The following is a 5,253-nucleotide window of genomic DNA, read 5'->3' on the forward strand; positions in this document are numbered from 1 at the left end:
CATTCTGAAACTAATAAGTGACTGTAGCAAGTTTGCAGGATACAAGCTTAATATACAATAGTTAATTAGTTTCCTCTATACTACAATGAACAAATGGAAGTTGCATTTAGAAACACAACACCATTTACATTAGCACCCCCAAAATATTTAGGTGTAGGATGCTACCCAACTTCAAGACTTTCTATAAAGCTACGGTTATTAAGACAATGTGGTATTGGTAAATGAATAGACAAATTGCAAGCTTCATTCTGTGGCAGATGATCAAAACTGTCTGACACAATTTTAGCTTGCTATAGCAACAGAGTCTAACCTATTTCAGTTAGACTCTATGAGTCGAGAAGGAGAAGGAGAAGGAGAAGGAGAAGGAGAAGGAGAAGGAGAAGGAGAAGGAGAAGGAGAAGGAGAAGAAAATATTTTAATGGAACAAATTATAGAGCCAAGAAATAGTACCCCTATAAATATAATCAAGTAATTTTTGGCAAAGAAATAAAGGCAATGCAATGCAGCAAAGACAGTCTCTTCAACAAATAGTGCTGGAACAAGAGGACATCCACATGTAAAATTAAATCTAGACACAGATCTCATACTTTTCACAGAAATTAACTCAAAATGAATGATAGACACGTAAATATAGAACTCCTAGAAGATAAGACAAAACCTAGATGACTTTAGATATGATGATGATCATATACAACACCAAGGACATGATACATAAAATAACTAATTGGCAAACTGGATTTCATTAAAATTAGAAAATGTCTGCTCTGCAATAGATAACATAAAGAGAATTTGGAGACAAGCCACAGACTTGGAGAAAATATTTATAAAAGGCACATCTGATAAAGAACTGTTACCTAAAATATAAAAAGAATTCTTTAAACTGAACAAGAAAGCAAACAATCCTATTAAAAATTTGGTTAAAGAACTGAACAGACATCTCACCAAAAACAATATGTAGATGTCACATAGGCATATAAAAAGATTATCTACATCCTATTTTTATCAAAGACATGCAAATCAAAGCTACAATGAGATACTACTATATGTCTACTAGAATGTCTCAAATCCAGAACACTGAGAATACTTAACCTTGGTGAGGATGTGGAGCAACAGTAACTCTCATACATTGCTGGTGGGAATGCAAAAACACTTCCGTAGTTTCTTACAAAACTAAACATAGTCTTATCATACATCCAACATCCAACAATTGTGTTCTTTAGTATTCCAAAGGATTTAAAAACGTATGTCTCATTAAATTCTTCACACACATTTGTATTAGCTTTATTTATAATTACAAATTTTTTAAAACAACCAAGATGCCTTTAATTACATAAATGTGATACATAAAGACAATGGAATATTCTCCAAGACTAAGAAGAAAAAGCACATGGAGGAAGCTTGAATACATGTTACTAAGTGAAAAAGGCCAATATGAAAGTCCACATACTGTATGATTCCAACTATTCGACATTCTGGAAAAATAAAAACTATGGAAACAGCAGTGAAAACACTCTGTAAAACATTATAATAGTGGATGTATGCCATTATACATTTTTTCATATCCATAGAATGTACATCAAGATTAAACCCTAAGGTAAACTATTGATTTTGGGTGATTATCATGTGTCACTGTAGTGATTATTTGACAATTCTGGTGAATGCTGTTGATAGATGGGAAGGCTAAGCATGTGTGGGGGCAGGAAATTTTTGTACTTCATCTCAATGCTGTTGTAAACCTAAAACTACTCTTTAAAAATAAGGTGTTATAAAAAAAGTATAAATAAGCAAAAACATATTTTTTTCTTTTCTTTTCTTTTCTTTTCTTTTCTTTTCTTTATTGACTAAGGTATTACATATGTGTCCTTATTCCCCCATTGCCCCACCCCCACCCCCCAGTCATGCCCTCATCCCCCTGGTGTCTGTGGCCATTGGTTAGGCTTATATGCATGCATACAAGTCCTTTGGTTGATCTCTCCCCCTTACCCCCACCTTCCCCTACCTTCCCTCTGTGGTTTGACGGTCTGATCAATGCTTCTCTGTCTCTGGATCTGTTTTTTTGTTTTTTTCATCAGTTTATGTTGTTCATTATATTCCACAAATGAGTGAGATCATGTGATATTTATCTTTCTCTGACTGGCTTATTTCACTTAGCATTATGCTCTCTAGTTCCATCGATGCTGTTGCAAATGATAAAAATTTCTTCTTTTTTATAGCAGCATAATATTCCATTGTGTAGATGTACCACAGTTTTTTAATCCACTCACCTGCTAATGGGCACTTAGGCTGTTCATCAAAATAAAAAGCTTCTGTACAGCAAAGAAACCATCAACAAAATAACAAGAAACCCCACTGCATGGGAGAACATATTTGCCAATCTTATCACTGATAAGGGTTTAATCTCCAACATTTATAGAGAACTCATACAACTTAACAAAAGGAAGATAAACAACCCGATCAAAAAATGGGCAAAGGACCTAAATAGATACTTTTCGAAAGAGGACATAAGGAAGGCCAAGAGACATATGAAAACATGCTCAAAGTCACTAATCATCTGATAGATGCAAATCAAAACGACAATGAGGTACTATCTCATACCTGTCAGAATGGCTATCATCAACAAATCAACAAACAACAAGTGATGAAGAGAATGCAGAGAAAAAGGAACCCTGGTGGACTGCTGGTGGGAATGCAGACTGGTGCAGCCACTGTGGAGAACAGTATGGAGTTTTCTCAAAAAACTAAAAATGGAACTCCCATTTGACTCAGTGATCCCACTTCTAGGAATATATCCCAAGAAACTAGAAACACCAATCAGAAAAGATATATGCACCCCTAAGATCATAGCAGCACAATTTACCATAGCTAAAATTTGGAAACATTTTTTTTTGGCACAAAAACACAAATTTTAAAACATTATTAGCTCAACTAACCAACTGAAGAAAAAATAGGGTATGACTGATCTCAGGGAAAAACGAATCTAAAGAATCTTGTCTCTTTAGCATTTTAATAAGCTTACTTTCCCTTACATTCTAGCATACTGACTCCAAGTATTCAGAAGGTAACTCTTAGAAAATGAGTCTGATAGACCCAGCTTGATACATGAGCCCATAATAAAAATAATTGTTATGGCTACAGGCTGAAAATCTATGGTTGGCTTAACTGGATCACATGATCACTCCTGTGGCCAAGGAGAAATAGCACTGTGATCAAACATCTCCATCAGAATGATATGATTTAAATAAGAAGAGAAGTATCTCCCTAAATAAAATGGTGGAGGGAGGATTTGGGGTGGTAAAATGATAAAGGCAATGACATTCCATTTTATTAGTATCTTTTCCACTAATATTGCATTCTGGGTAATGTGGGTCAGCCTGATACTTCCCCAAGCTTATTTATGTCTACAAATTACTTAGCAGAAATAATTAAGATTTGATTTTTTTTGATATTGCTTTTATATCACTTTCTGCTCTACTGCATATTTCCCTGTCTTTTCATATGCTGCTTGTCAAGCCAAATGATACAGCAGAGGTAATATATTTGGACCTTTATTGAAACCATTATCTATACATATAAAAGCCTAAGCTACCATCCAACCATCTGACTGGTAGTTATGATGCACAATGACCATCAGGGGGCAGATGCTCAATGCAGAAGCTGCTGAGCTGTGGTGACTTGGCAGCTGCGGTTCTCAGGTGACACACCTGGAACCAGAGAGGAGGCAGCTTGATTCTGGGGTGCATCACCCGAGAACTGCCCTCTCTCAATCCAGGACCCCTTGGGGGATGTCAGAGAGCTGGTTTCAGCCTGATCCCTGCTGGCCAGGCCGAGGAACCTCTCCTGTCAGAGGGACCCCGCTCACTCCACAGAGGCCCTTCGAGGCCCAGTGCCACCCCAGGTGCGACCAGCCAGGGAGGGACCATGGGATGTTGGCTCCAGGGCCTGTCAGTCCAGTCTCCTCCAGTCCTGCCCCACCAGCTACCTTCTAATTAATTTATTTTCAATGTGTAAGGATCCATGCACTGGGCCTCTAGTTTTTCTATAAAATTTCTCCAAATTACTGTCAGAGAAGGTGCTGCTTTCTTCCAACATTCACTATACAAAATTCTGCCTATTCCAGGATGCAGCACCCCTTGATGAAGCAATCTTCCTGCCAAAGAGTTCTGAAGATGGATCAGTAGAGGGTCATTTTAATCCGCCGTAGGCAGTAAAACACACTTCCAGCAAATCAACTAAAGACGGAAGCCCTGTTTTCTACCCCTGTTTCCTGTGTAGAACAGTTTAATTCTGTTCTGTAAGTAATAGCTAATGGACTTTTCTGCTTAATTACTTTATCTCCAAATTTGTGTGGGCAATATCAGCTTAACATGAGCCTTTCTGACACTAGAAAAACTAAACATGTGGGGACAAGGCTAATCTGTTCTCTAACTATCTATGAATAACTGCACAAAAGGAGCTTTTTCAAAATTGATCCAAGCTTCTCCCTGGTCATACCACACAAAAGATTAGGCTTCTAGCCCTAGCTGGTTTAGCTCAGTGGATGGAGTGTTGGCCTGTGGACTGAAGGGTCCAGGTTCAATTCTGGTCAAGAGCACATGCCTGGCTTGCGGGCTCAATCCTGATTAGGGGGTGTTGAAGAGGCAGCCTATCAATGATTCTCTCTCATCATGGATGTTTCTATCTCTCTCCCTCTCCCTTCCTCTCTGAAATCAATAAAAATATATATTTTAAAATAAGATTAGTCTTCTAACCATCTTGAGTCATTGTGATGAAAGCAAAACAACATGGTCCTGTCAAAATCTACCACTATAATATGAACAGAATTGCAACCAAGGCCAAATTTTGCTTCAACTCTTTTCAGTTAAAAGATGTAAAGCAATGGACCTTTGAGCTGCCCTGTGTAGTTAGAAGCATTCGTCTTAAGCTCATCAGGAAGGCTGTACATCTGAAAAACCAATGTATACCCTCCTGTGTGATCAAAAGGGGAGATTTTTCTTTAAAAGTTTCCAAAATATACTTCCAAGAAACACATGAATCTTCTATCACTTGAAATATTTTACTTGTGTGCTTTCATATATTGTTTTTTTAACTTAAAATATTATAAATAATTTTAACAAAGAAGAATAAAGGAGAAGGTATAACAGCCTGATATTATGGCTTATTAAAGAACTAAAATAATCAAGACAGGGAAGTATGGCATAAGCATAGGTATATGTCAGTGGATCAGAGTAGAGAACCCAGAATTAGAAAATCTAT

At 37.2% G+C, this 5,253-nt stretch overlaps 1 pseudogene; it reads left to right on the forward strand.

Annotated features, from left to right (window-relative positions):
- The first annotated feature begins 238 nt into the window (after window positions 1–238).
- LOC111827996 lies at window positions 239–334 on the forward strand (annotated as a pseudogene).
- The last annotated feature ends 4,919 nt before the right edge of the window (window positions 335–5,253 follow it).

This window comes from Myotis lucifugus, unplaced genomic scaffold, assembly GCF_000147115.1.
Source record: "Myotis lucifugus unplaced genomic scaffold, Myoluc2.0 scaffold_261, whole genome shotgun sequence".
In the NCBI taxonomy this organism is placed as follows: domain Eukaryota; kingdom Metazoa; phylum Chordata; class Mammalia; order Chiroptera; family Vespertilionidae; genus Myotis; species Myotis lucifugus.